Raw genomic sequence first — 13377 nt, forward strand, 5'->3', positions numbered from 1 at the left:
GAGGAAGAAAGAGGAAGAAAGAAAGAGAGAAAGGGAAAAAGGGAGGGAGGGAGGAAGGAAGGAAGGAAGGGAGGGAGGAAGGGAGAAAGAAAGAAAAAAGAAGAGGAAGTAGGGGATTTCTTTCCATGTGTCTCCCCTGCCCTCCCTCTGAGCTTTAAGTGTTCTTCCTCTCCATCCTATTCCCCCTTTGAATTAGAGGATTTCTCCTGGAGCGCTATCTGTCCTTGCCTTGGTGCTTTTCATTGGTTTTCAGATTGCTTTTGAGTTTCCTCTGGGGAATGCTGTAGGAAAAATGGGGATTTCACCACTGGTTCAATAGTATTTTGAATTCTGGTCTTCATGTACAAATCTCCTGCTACAATTTATTTTTCAGAGTCTTCCAATAGTTGTTCCATGCATTCTGTCGATGTTTCAGATTTGCATTCATTGGGAGAGAGAGGGTGAAGTGGGCTTATTCCATATAACTTGAAACCAGAACTCCGCTGGACCTATATTCTTTTAGTTAACATTTGGTTATCCTGCATGAACCAAGAGTTTTTCTCAAAGGACTTTATGGTACTTTCATTTTTTCTTGTAGTCTGTATTATAATGATACTAATAAAAGCTTATTGAAATTGATTATGGTAGTGATAGTTCAGAAAATAAACACTTATTAATCCATTTTTATTTACCAAAAGTGAATAAAATTCAAAAATATTTTCAGACTATAACTGGAATGTTTATCTTACATGGAAGTAATAATACATAAGAAGGAACAAACAGAAGAAAATGTTGAAGTCTCCAAAAATTCCATGCTCACCCTCCAAAAGCTTATTCATGTGCCAATAAACTTACGGTATTGTTTGAAGGCTATAGGATGCCAAGTCCTGTGGTTTTTCAGTTTCTGTCAGCAGATGGGGTTGACCGTGTCACCTCTGCTTTATTTAATGTGGCCTTTGTATGGTGCAACAAGTGTGAGGGCACAATGCCAGGGAAGCAGTGTCCCCAGCCCTGTGACACCACATCTCTTCAGAGAGGCCAGAGTCCAGGGAACTCGCACCTATTTTCTCCTCAGGCCAGCTCTGGAAGCTCTGGAGAACAAGCTGAGTGTAATGGAGGCCCCGCTGCCGCGCCCGGGCAGAGTTGAGCAGGCAGACACAGCCATCTCTTTAACAGCTCTCATCTTCCTCCCTCCCCTCTTCCCCTCTTCATTCTTGGGTAGTGGGACATCCATTCAGTGACTTAAGACGCAAACCTTCAAGTTAGCCTGAACTCTTGCTGACCTCACATTCGCTACATCTACCAGTCACCAAGCACTACCTGTTTTTCCTCCAAAGTACCTATGAAATCGACCACCTTCTCTCCCTTCTGCAGGTGCTTCCTGATTAGAGCCCCTAGCATCTCACTTGAGCTTTTGAGGAAGCCTTCTCTTGGGCACTCGTGCCTCTGGGCCTGCTCCCCTCAAATCCATTCTCTGCACTGCTGTCAGAATCATCCTTCTAAAATGCAAACCTGGTTATCCAACCCGCCTGAAAAGTAACTCGAATTGGCTGCTTATCCCCTTGGCATCATACACGAGGTCCTTCCCTGCCTGCCTCTGCCCATGTCTCAACACAGAACTCTGTCCAGATTCCTTCACAATTTGAGGTTTTTGTGCCTCTGCACCTTTTCACATCTTGTTCCTTTGCCTAACTTGCCCTCCCTGTTTCCCCACGCCCCTCCCTTGCTGTCTGACAAGCTTCTACTCATCCTAGAAAACCCATTTCAGGACTTTCATCCTTGATGATCCATCTCTGATCCTCCAGAGTGAGTTCATTTTAGCTTTCTTCTTTCCCATTGTACATTCCATGTGTTTTTATTATTACACTTTTTGTACTCTGTTACGATGGTCTGTGTCCATGCCTCCTTCTCTTAGCCTCAGTTCTCAAGGACCTCGTGGTCTACTGTGTCTTATTCGTACTTATGTTCTCAGTGCCTGGCACAGTCTGGCATTTAGAAGAGGCTCAACCAGTGAATGAATGTCTAGTTTATATTATCATCATTCTTGCTCCTTTAGCCTACTGGGTAGGTTGGGTACTGGGCATAGAATGCCCATGAACCTTTGAACCAAGTTTTTTTAATGGAACTTACGGATAAAACATTCAATTTGACCAGGACTCTCTTTTTTGTCTTGTCAGGTATTACTGTAATGATTATGGCTCTTGAACACTCTATTACTCTTCAGAAAGGAAAAGATTATACTGTCTCATAGATTTTTCTCTTATAGCCTGAGCTATACTGTTTGCACTTGGCTTTTTGTTTCCCTTCAACACACCTTCCTGTCTTTTTATATATGTCTTGGTGTTATTTTTTTTTTTTCGATCGTTACTATCTGATTGTTGGGCCCTATGCTATGGAAAAGATCTATGCTATGAAAATAATTCTTGAGTAAACCTAGGTACAATTATTGCTTCATCTAACTATATCTGGGCTATTTATTTTTCTCCATGGAGTTGCTCAGTCATATCTAGCATATTATTTAAATCCCAAAACACATAGTCAATAGCTACTTTGTGCCAGAAACCCCTAGCACTGGGGGTGAAAGATAAATCCAAAATCTGTGCCCTGGAAGAACTAATGGTCTCAGGGGGCTGATGGACCTTCTCTGAGGGCTGCCTGTGAAGCCAGAGCAAGCCAGGTAGGGGCTATCTGTGGGAGTGGAGTTCAGGTGGGATGGTGTGAAGCCTTTTAGGCCAGGGAGTAAGTTACCTGAGCCAGTCTACGTGGTAATAAAAATGTGTCCATTTCAGAAAAAAGTGAAGAAGCCTAAGAATTTAATCATTTACTCAACCTGTCAATTAACAAATGTTTATTGAACACTTACTATGTGCCAAGTACTATTCCAGGGACTCAGAACAGACAAAGTCCATTCCATCATGGAGCTTAAGTTCTGTTGAGGAAGACATAAACAAACAAATGAACACGTAATATGTAGCCAGGTAATGGAAGTGCTCTGTAGGATAAAGCAGGGTAAGGGAACTGAGAGTGAGGAAACTTGCTATTTTTTTATGGCGAGTTCAGGTGGAACTTTCTGATAATGTGGTATTTGAGCACAGATCTGAATGAAGCAAGGGAGAAGGCCAGGGAGACAGAGCCCCTGAGGTAGGAATATACTTAGCAATTTGAAAGAAGGCCAGGTAGCTGGTGTTGAATGAACAAGGGAAAGAGTGATAGAGAGTGGAGTTGGAGAAGCTGTGGATGATCCAGTTTTGTAGGGCCTTCTAGGTCTTTTATTCTGAGTGATATGGGGGAACCACCTGAAGGTTTTGTGTAGTGAGTAACATGATTTGATTTATACCTTGAAAATGTGATTCTGGATGCCTGCCTGATATTTGGGGTTGGGGGATAGGGGCAGGTAAGAGCAGAGCAGGTATACAAATTAGAAAGCTAACAGAGAAATCTATATGAGACATAATGGTAGCTTAGACTAGGGTGGTAACAGTGAATGAGGTAAGAAGTGTTCATGGGCTTCCCTGGTGGCGCAGTGGTTGAGAGTCCGACTGCCGATGCAGGGGACACGGGTTCGTGCCCCGGTCCGGGAAGATCCCACATGCCGCGGAGCGGCTGGGCCCGTGAGCCATGGCCGCTGAGCCTGCGCGTCCGGAGCCTGGGCTCCGCAACGGGAGAGGCCACAACAGTGAGTGGCCTACATACAGAAAAAAAAAAAAAAAAAAAAAGAAGTGTTCAAATTTGGGATATTTTGAAGATTGAATTGATGAGATTTTAGAGTGGATTGTATGTAAGATGTGAGAGAAAGAGGAATCGGGGACAACTTCAAGATTTAGGGCCTGAACAAAATGTTGGTGCTATTTTATTGAGATGGAAACGGCAGGGAAAGAATAAGGTTGTTGGGGAAGATCAGGATTGATTTTAAATTTGTTGTGTTTGAAATGTCTAAGTGGAAATGTAGCTGGAATTCAAAGGGAAGTTCATGGTTGGAGATATGAATTTGGAGGGGTTCTTTAGGATACAGGTGGTATTTAAAGTCATGGGACCAAGAAGCACATCATGGAAGGAGATAGAAAGAAAAGATGAGGTATGGGGACTGAGATGTGGTGGCCAAGTGTGTCAGCCACTGGAAGTGAAATATACATGGCCTGAGAATGGACTATGGGATTTGGTCCAGTGGAGGTGACCTTATAGAGAACAATGGTGACAGCACTGTGGGAAAGAAAGCTTAATTGGAGTGAGTTAAGGAGAGAATGGGGGGGGCAAGAAAGTTGAGATATCTAGTAAGGAAGCTCTTTGAAGGAGTCCTACTCTAAAGGAGCAGAGGAACAGAGAGGTTGCTGGATAAGGATATGAAGTCAAGTGGGGATGTTTTAAGGACAGACTTTATCAGAGCATGTTTGTACATTGATGAGAATGATACGAGTAAAGAGGAAGAAATTGATGAGAAAGGAGAGAATGAGAAGACAGGTGATGTTGGCAGCAACCGTATGCATCATTGTGGTGAGAAGGATGGGGGGTCTAGAATGAGAGTAGAGTGAGTCTTTGATGGGCACACAAAACATTCTCCCACTGTCAAAGAAGAAGAGGCACGTGTGGAGGTGGGTGCAGGTAGGATGGTAGATCTGGTAGTGGAAGAGTTAGGGCATTCCATGTTGATTGCTTCTGTTTCCCACAGAAGCCACAGTCAGAGGCTGTTGCCATGGACCAGGTGACATCTCTCTTTGGTTCTTTATGCTTTTGATTTCTTGTTAACACCTACCTTTTTGAGACTGAATAGATTCTTATAGAAGATTGGGAGAAAATAAAATTCATTCAAGAAGTAATGAAGCAGAACTATGTTATTAGCTGCAGGCGAGCAGCTGATTTCCTTAATAGGTTGAATCATTCAAGGGGTGGGAGATTGGGGCCTTCGTGTGTGGTAAAAGAGGAAACAGATATGAGTGGGAGAATATTTGAGTTCTGGTGGAACCAAAACAATCTCATTAGTTACTCTTAATATCCTTAGACATTCTGTAGGGACAGTTGATATCCTTTAACAGATGAAGAATGAGAGCCCAGAGTGTTTCTGTAACTGCCTGTAGCACCCAGCAAATTAAGGATAGATCCAGAATTTAAATAGTATCCTTGAATTTCTAGTGCTTTACTTGGTCCCTGGACTGAAGCAAAGCGGTAAATCCTGACTATGAACCACCTGCAGGACTGAGGCATACCACTTAGTCTTTAACTTTCAGGCCCTAACTGCTTCACATAATTTCTACAATTTAAAGTGGGAATTATTTGGCTACTGGCTCCAGGGGAAATGTAATACTGCAATTAGTCATTCAGTTCCCATTTTAAGGCCCTTTGTGGAAGAGAGCATCTAAGCAGCGTATATTTGGTTAATGAGGGTTAATCAGTAAACCATGGAACCTGACTCCCTGATGGCTGGAACTGCTGAGCTTCCTCCCTTTTGCGAAGGCCTCACCAAGTAAATAACAGTGGGACACACACACATTATTATAGTAAGCATAAACACTGAATGTAAGATGCATCCTGATTTTAGCAATGTTAAAATAGGGGTAGAGGTCATAGGAAGGGGAGAAAACATAGCTTAGAACTGGAAATTAGGCTGCTAAAATTTTCATTTGACATTATACTGTGGAAACATTTATTCTTTAAAGATAAACCTATGTTTCGGGGCTCCCCTGGTGGCAGAGTGGTTAAGAATCCGCCTGCCAATGTGGGGGACACGGGTTCGAGCCCTGGCCCGGGAAGATCCCACATGCCGTGGAGCAACTAAGCCCCTGTGCCACAACTACTGAGCCTGCACTCTAGAGCCCGTGCTCCGCAACAAGAGAAACCACCGCAACCAGAAGCCTGCTCACCACAACAGAATAGCCCCCGCTCACCGCAACTAGAGAAAGCCCACGCACAGCAACGAAGACCCAACGAAGCCAAATATAAATAAATAAAATAAATAAATTTATTTAAAAAAAAAGATAAACCTATGTTTTGTTTAAGGTTAGCTTTAAGAATGTTTTACTGATAAACCTGACTCCATAGATTAGCTTTAGGATTAAATGAGATAATGCATATAAGACATTTATAGCAGGCTCCAGCACATAGTATATAAAGGCTCAATAAATGTTCATTATAAATAATAATAATTATTGTATTTCTCTGAATATATTTTCCAGGGAGCAATATATTTTTGAAGTATTTCAAACTGTAATTACTTTTGGTCAGTAACATCTTTTTGCTAGCAATAAGAAGAAATGGTCCTTTTAGTTATTAATATGCAAAAAACCAAATGAACTTATTAAATGCCTAATTGAGTGTGACACTGTACTCAGTACTAGTCAGAGAGGACTAGAATGAGAGTAGAGTGAGTCTTTGATGGGCACACAAAACATTCTCCCACTGTCAAAGAAGAAGAGGCACACGTGGAGGTGGATGCAGGTAGGATGGTAGATTTGGTAGTGGAAGAGTTAGGGCATTCCATGTTGATTGCTTCTGTTTCCCTTCTCCCCTATGGATGTAGTCCCTGCTTGTTAGCTATTATTGCCTATGACTGAGACTGTGGAGATGGCCAGTAACATTTATTAAGCCCTAATATGGGCCCAAGTCTATTTGAAGCACTATAGATCCTCTCAGCAACACTCTGAGCTAGGAAATTTAATTATCCCTTTTTCAGAAAGAAGAAAACTGAAGCCCACAGAACCAGTTAGTAATTGGTACAGTGGAATTTGAGCCCACTGCCTGCGACTCCAGAGTGTATGCTCTTCACCACTATGCTCTACAGCCTGTTTCTAATATGATGTAAACCTGAACTGACCTGTTGTTGCCTGTCGAAAACCTAGTGCCACTTTCTTCCTTGCTGAAAGAGACTTGATTGTGTTTGGTTGTTTACTTCTCCCTATGTGTCTGAGAGAAGGTGAATCCTGTCCACATTTCCATGAGTCCATCCTGGTTCATCTAAATCGATCATGGTGACCCATTTCCCCTTGCCAAGAATCTGGTTAAGCCAGGGTATTTGACAAGATTCTGGCTGAGGGAGTAACTTTCGAAGGGCTTCTGAGAATGATTTCTTCACTGAGAGAAATAGACACATAAGGAAGGACATCTCTCTTCTTTCCCTGATCTTATCACATCTGGATGTGATGCCTAGCAATGTGGCAGCCATCTTTCCACCAGCCTAAAGAGGCAGCCGATACCCAGAATAGGCAGAGCACAGAGGATCTTTAGGGCAGTGAAACTACTCTGTATGATACTATATTGGTAGATACATGTCGATATACTTTGTCTAAACTCACAAAATGTACAACTTTGAGAGAATTTGAACATTCTGTGAGTTTGGACAAAGTGGGATGAGTGAACTTTGATGTAAACTATGGACCTTGGGAAATAATGATGTGTTTAGGTAGGTTCATCAATTGTAACAAATGTATCACTGTGGCGCAGGGGTTGTTGATGGGGAGGCCATGCATGTGTGGTGGTAGGGCATATATGGGAAATCTCTGTACCTTCTGATCAGTGTTGCTCTGAACCTAAAACTGCTTAAAATTTTTTTCCTACTAAAAATCAGAAAAAAATTTTCTATTAAATAAACAAAGTAAACACAAAAAAATACAAGATGACAATGTACCTATGGTTGTGACAACTAAATATACTGATGAAAAAGAAGATTGGCAAACACTGTACTAACTGATCAAAAACACATAAGAGAAAAATTATGTTTCAGTGTGTGTCAGTAATAAAAATATTTAATAAAAATATTTGAAAGGGTAAATGTATGTTTCTAAGAAAACATCTGACGCCCCATTCTCTTTGAGCCTGATGACCCTCAAGATCCCATTCAAGTATAATTTCTTCTGAGAAGCCTTCCCCGATCTCATAGGTTGTTAATTGCTCTCTCCTGTGTCCTATAAAATATTTTTAATATTTCTGTTATGGCACTTACATCACTGTGATTTAAAGATTGGGTTTTCAAGTTCATCTCTGCCCATGGACTGTAAGCTCTTGAGTGAAAAAAGTTCTTTACTGAGAATGGCTGTCCGGAAGCCCAGAGCCAGCTCAGTCGTGGTACCTAGATGAACCTAGATGTGGTAGTCATAGAAAGATAATGCAATCCCAGAGTATTGATTCTCAATCTTGGCTGATTTTTAGCAACACTCGTGCCTGGTTCCCATCCCCAGAGGTGATGATTTATTTAGTGTGGGGTGCAGCCTGGATGTTGGTATTTTAAAGGCCTTAGTGGATTGCGGAGTTCAGTCAATTGAGACCATTGTCCTGGAGGGAGAGAATAACATAGCCAGAGGGAAAGATGATGAAGGCTATTTTGAGAACTGTGTTGACAGTAGATGTAAAAGGCACCAGCATCAGTAGATCCACTGGATCCAGAGAATCCAGCAGGGAGCTTGTCACAGTAGCCCTGATGAGAGATAATGATCTCAGCAGGTGAGTGGGGTCATCGGGCATAATAATTGAGGGACTACTATGGGAGATAACTTATGGCAGTACTACCTTATGGCAATGATTCTCATCCTGCTTACCTGTTAGAATCACTGGGGAAGCTTTCTAAAAACATAAAGTACTTGAACCCCATCCAGAGATTCTGATTAAATTGCTCTGTGGTGGAGTCTAGGCAATGGTCCGTTTTAATTTTGTTAAAACTCTCCAAGTGATTCTAATGAGATTGAGAACGACTGCCTTATAAGAATAGCAGTAGAATTTGACCCTACTTTTATATTAGAAATCAAACAGATTATCCCAAGCTTCCTGACTTGTGATGTTGAGGAGAAGCTTGCATAGACCAGGGGTGACGGGAGGGCTGGCTGGAAATTGGACATAGGGTAAGGAATGAGGGGAGAAGATAAACGCTTCTTCTTGAGGTTCAGTTTGAGTGGACAGTGGAGTCTGAAATCCATGACAATTATATGACTGATTGTTACACAAACCTAAGTCAAGCTGGAACGCTGAGAGCAATTTCTCAGTGTGGCCCAAATGGATTCCCCCCTACCCCATCCGGTCGGGTGATCCACAGGTGCTTTGACAGTTTCAGAGAAGAGATCAATGAAGTCATTATATTCACGCACTTTTATCGATTGGAAATAACATTAACATTATTGTTTTCACAGTAATCCTATTCCTAATAATCTTTATACTCAAAGATTGTGTATGTGCTAGAAAGACTGTCATTCACTTTGTCTTGGCTATTTGTTGTTCAGCTAAGTGAAGTTCATCTTAGTGGACATAGCTTTACATTATCTGCCATTACTGTTCCCATAAATTTTCATTTTTTTACAGTTATTATACACCAATTTTAAAAAAAGCCTCAATGGTGAAGGGCAAAAGAATGGAATGAGTCAGGTAAATACTAGCACTCATAATACTGTTAGAACTGTAAATAGTGAGCAGGGTACCAGTACAAAGATAGAATGTGTATTTGCAAGCTGATGGGACAAATGACTACTTGAGTAGCATGATTCAACATAAGCAGCCAGCAAAGGAAGAAAGGTTACTGATGAATATCTGAAGTTAGATTTTATTGAGCCAGTAGTCCATTCAACAACATTTCACAGTCCCCTTTTCTCAAAGAGTGCCATGAAGTCACTGAAGCTTCTCTGTTACTTTTAACACAACAGAGGTAAATCCATTAAGTTTTTCCAGAACATATCCAAAATAGTGATTTTCAGAATGAGATTGTTGAATTCTATAATGAAATCAGAGACATCAAAATGACTGAGACACTACTCAGTGCTATACTCCACATAGAGAAAACCAGGCACAAATTGCACCACGTTGAGAAGCGCATTAAGATTGTCTCCAAAGTTAATGACAAGTGTATTTCTCAGAGAAAGCAGAATAGGGTATTTGGCAAAATGCTTTTATCAAGTGGATACTGCATAATATCCATGATATAAGTATGGAAAAGCAGTTCGTGTTATATAATAGTATATGCCAGCAGATCTTTTACTTTACATTTGGGCAAAACCAGTGATGTGCAGATTATGAGTCAACTCTTGACCTATGTGCAGTACTTACAAGAAAGAGAATTGCTTGATGAGTTTCTGTTCGGTGAAAACCCTTGTCATAGAGAAGAATGTTTTGTTTTGTTTTGGTCAATGATTATATTGTGTGCCATGAAGGGGAATGAAAAAGGTAAGTTGGAATCAGTAGTGATAGGTAAAGAAGGAGAAAGGACATTGCTACATGAATAAAATAAATTGCACTAGAATGTGAATAACATTATTTTATTCTCAGAGAACAGTGGGTGATCTGTACTGTGCCTCTTAATCCTGATTGTAGTTGAAAGAAATAGTGAAAAGTGTGTCAATTTCTTGCAATATGAAGAAAATGGGCAGCAAATAGCATAGAGGAGGAGAAGATTTTAGAATGCGGTATGAGTTAAAAACATATCTTTGTGATTCTGATTAGTGTCTATAAAAGCCATTTCTATTATTTAGGTAGCTTTTTCAAGTGGTATACTATTTTGGACCTGAACATTAAGATATTTAACGTTTAAGTATGAGAAATCCTGTTATCTTGTGGGTCTGTGAGGACAGAGACCCAGTCTTGTTTCTTACTGTATCCCTAGTGCCTAGCAATGTCTGCAGTAGCTCAACAGATATTTGCTGAATGAATGGATGTTCAGTCATTAGTCAGAGAAAGAACTGATGGTATAGTATAGGTTATGTTTTAAAACCACATCCAAATGCTGCAACATGCTTGCCAAATACAACCAAAAAGTAGCGTAAGCATCTGTTTGTTGCTTTAATCCTCTTGGAATATTCAGCCCAGTCTTCTGGCTCTTGAATCTAATGTGCTCATCAACTTATATTTACCAGCACCAAAAGAAGTCCTTGGTGAGAAATCATCCCATGATTTCTAGGACTATGCTGAATGTGAACATCCAAATATATACAACAGAGCCATCAAACACTTGTGGCCCTTTCTGACGATCTTTACATGTAAGGATTCTATTTTAGCAGAAATAAAAAATAAGAAAAGAAGCTACCTAGAAGACAGCTCAAACTATTTCTCATTATATGTATAATAACAAAATAACTTGTTATTATAGACATGTCACACACATTAACTAAATGCTATAAACCATATCATCCCTTTTGCTGATATGAACTTATTTAAAATAATGGGGTTTTTTTTTTTTTTTTTTTGCGGTGCACGGGCCTCTCACTGTTGTGGCCTCTCCCGTTGCGGAGCCCAGGCTCCGGACGCGCAGGCTCAGCGGCCATGGCTCACGGGCCCAGCCGCTCCGCGGCATGTGGGATCTTCCCGGACCGGGGCACGAACCCGCGTCCCCAGCATCGGCAGGCGGACTCTCAACCACTGCGCCACCAGGGAAGCCCTAAAATAATGATGTTTTAATACTATGTTTTAGTTTATCCTTTAAACATTGTGAGGAATCTTGTTTTTAATCTGCCTAGAACTGGTGGTTGGCATGTGGGTCAGATTCCCATTGGGTTTGATAAATAATAGCCTAGAGATAGACAAAACATATTTGCAAATTATTCTTATAAAAACTCCATTATACAAAGTCACAGGTGTCCTCTTCTTGGATTCTGGGGTGAGACTCAAAGAATATATGATGAAGGAGAGGTGTACTCCCGTCATCAGATGTGCGTGAGTCACCACTGAGGAAGCGTTAGCGTAAGAACCCAGCAAAGGGACACATACGCAGGGTTCATGCCTTAGAGTTACTCACATCCTAAGTTGAATCTAAAAGCCAAGAAGCAAGCTGTCACTGGGGAGGCCAATACCTCTGGGCACCAGCTCTGGGCTGGGGGTACAGCAGCAGAGAGGTTAGAGCCCCTGAGTGTGATGGCTAGGCACGCATCACATCTGGTATGTGTGCCTTAGGCACTGTAGCCATGGACCAGTGTGCACACACGCACTCACCCGGCACCTGCGCTCAGCAAAGGTGCAGTGTCACCACAGGCTGCGGTCTTCAGGGTGGCTGGTAATGACTCAGCTGTAAAACCAGTGCAATCTCCATGAAAAAAAACTATTTGATCAAGTAACTATCTACCACCAAGGAGATTAAGGGGAGGCAAAGGGTAAAAGAGGACCAGGGGGTGCTACGTCTGTTCAAATGTCCTATTGAAAAGAATCGGTCAAAAGCAATCGGTTTGAAATAGCTCATTATAGAGTAGATTGACAGTGCTTAAAAATTAATTTGCCTCTAAGAAATAAAAGGTAATTTGTCATTATTTAAGCCAGTAGGTACATCTCTAACGTCTGAAAGGAATGTGGAGAGGCAGAGCACACAGAGTGCTAGAGGAGGGTCTACCTGACCTGAGTTTGCAACCCAGCTTGGCCACGTGACAGCTGCTTGTCCTTAGGAGGGTGACCTAACCCATGTCTGCTTCAGTTTCTCATCTATAAAATGGGGCAGTTGAGCTATGATCTCCAAAAGTCTTTCCTACTCTCTAAATATTATGATAAATGAAATACTTTTTAAGAGTTTTAACTGCTTTCCAATTGTGCCCTGGACTGTCTGAGAAGCACCTTTGCTCAGGAGATTTTCTTGCATTGAAATATGCTCACCTTCCTGCCTTGCCTCTGTCAAAACTCAGCAACCTCGAGTTACCGAATTCCCTCAACCATATTTTCTCTCTCCCCCTCATCCTCTAGAGTTCTCTTTGTGCTCTCTTACACGGCTCTTATGATAGTCATTTCTTCAGCCAGATTTTAACTACTGTGAACTCACCTCATGTATGTCATCTTAAACTGCAGAGCCATATTGACAACAGCTTTGAAAATTTCCGATTTCCTTTGGCAGGATTAATTTCCAACGACTTAATATCCTTTTCCCATCTGGAAGCTCTAAATGGAATAATAGCAAGATGGCTGCTCTGGCAACAGGGTTATCATCCCTGTACTCTGGGTGGGAATATTGAGAGAATGTTAAAATGTATTTCTTCACAGTATGTCTCACCTCATAAATAGCATTTGACTTATGATGTTGAAATTAGTCATTGAAAACTATGTTTCTCAGCACCTTGTCTTATAAAATTATAGATTGTCTTAAAGCAGAGTATGTTATCACTCTGCCAAATCCAGACCTTTACTATATGAAACCATGACCCAAAGGTAGGCTGAAAGATGGATTGGAAAGTACATGGCCTTTAGTTTCATGGAATATGATCCTTTAGCTATTTGAAAGCAGCTGTTTGTATATTATAAATAATTTACTGTATTGTATAAGTGAAAACAGAAGATCTCTGTGGGTCCAAAAACATTTTGGAGGCAATATTAAGACATTGTTTGCGTTAGTTTGGACATAAGTCCTGAGCTTTGAAGCAGTTTTATCCTTGGTGGTCAGTCGTTTCTTTTCTTTTTTCTTTCCTCATTACTCATTCTTGTCTTTGGGAATGTATAGTAGAGATGGTGCTGAGAATGGAGGTG

General features: G+C 41.2%; 1 protein-coding gene across 2 annotated transcripts in view; it reads left to right on the plus strand.

Moving 5' to 3' along the window:
- AOPEP (aminopeptidase O (putative)) overlaps nt 1-13377 on the plus strand; it is a 359340-nt gene that overhangs the window by 132679 nt on the left and 213284 nt on the right. The window lies entirely within an intron of this gene.

This window comes from Globicephala melas, chromosome 6 (genome assembly GCF_963455315.2).
Source record: "Globicephala melas chromosome 6, mGloMel1.2, whole genome shotgun sequence".
Taxonomy (NCBI): domain Eukaryota; kingdom Metazoa; phylum Chordata; class Mammalia; order Artiodactyla; family Delphinidae; genus Globicephala; species Globicephala melas.